This window comes from Mandrillus leucophaeus, unplaced genomic scaffold (genome assembly GCF_000951045.1).
Source record: "Mandrillus leucophaeus isolate KB7577 unplaced genomic scaffold, Mleu.le_1.0 Scaffold52, whole genome shotgun sequence".
Lineage (NCBI taxonomy): Eukaryota > Metazoa > Chordata > Mammalia > Primates > Cercopithecidae > Mandrillus > Mandrillus leucophaeus.
The window spans coordinates 3,410,920-3,412,033 of NW_012105586.1; positions in this window are offsets into that span (position 1 = coordinate 3,410,920).

Genomic DNA, 1,114 nt, shown 5'->3' on the forward strand with positions numbered 1-1,114 from the left:
AGACTCCGTCTCAAAAAAAAAAAAAAAGACGGAGTCTCGCTCTGTCGCCAGGCTAGGCTGGAGTGCAGTGGCGCAATATCGGCTCACTGCAACCTCCACCTCCCGGGTTCAAGCGATGTTCCTGCCTCAGCGTCCCGAGTAGCTGGGACTACAGGCGCGCACTACCACGCCCAACTAACTTTTGTATTTTTAGTAGAGACGGGGTTTCACCATGTTAGCCAGGATCGTCTTGATCTCTTGACCCCGTGATCTGCCCGCTTCGGCCTCCCAAAGTGCTGGGATTACCGGGGTGAACCATCGCGCCCAGGCACCTAGCAATTCTTTATCGGTCTTAGTTTACCTCCCCTTTAGAAGGGGCTTAAAGGCAAGCAAGGCACATTGTTGCCTAGGCTTGAGGCTTGCTCTCACCGATAAACAACACTTATTCAGCTCTGGGGACGACACAGGAAACGTTCCCCACCTCCAGGCGGAGGCTGCAAAACGTGTCAAAACCATCCCTGACATAATGTCAAGAGTAGCTTATACCAGTTTCATCTTCCTTGGCATTCGAACTGCGTGTAGAACAATTAGCATTTAATATTTGGTAATTAGCATGCTTAATGTGATTCTGAGAAGTTCTTTGACATTCTCATAAAAACAGAAAGCACATTCCCACCCACCCTTCAAGGAGCAAGACCCAGTTTGTCAAGAAAAATTGCGTGCCAGTCTTTTCTGGTGCTGAATATGTATGCTCTGGGCCTCTTCCTGGACACTTGGTAAATTTAGAAACTCGTTTAGAAAAGCACTTCTCTCGTATTCAACAGCCATAGGCTCATGGCTCAGAGGAACTAAGGGAAAATGGCTAAATCCAGCTTGTTAATTCGCGGACTGTGATGATTCTTTCCAAGTAAATAAAAACCCTCAGTTCGCCCCGACGAGCCACATAATCTGTTCAAATCCAACAAGGAACCAGATTTTGGACGCAGCGAGGGATACGTTCTACTCGCTCCGTGCAACAACGTAACCCACTGTAGCTGCCCGCTTCCGTGTCTCCAGCCCAAAGGCTGACTCCCGAGTCCGCACGTCCCAGCGCTCTCGCACTCCGCACCAAGCCCGAGTCCCGCAGTCCCTAGCG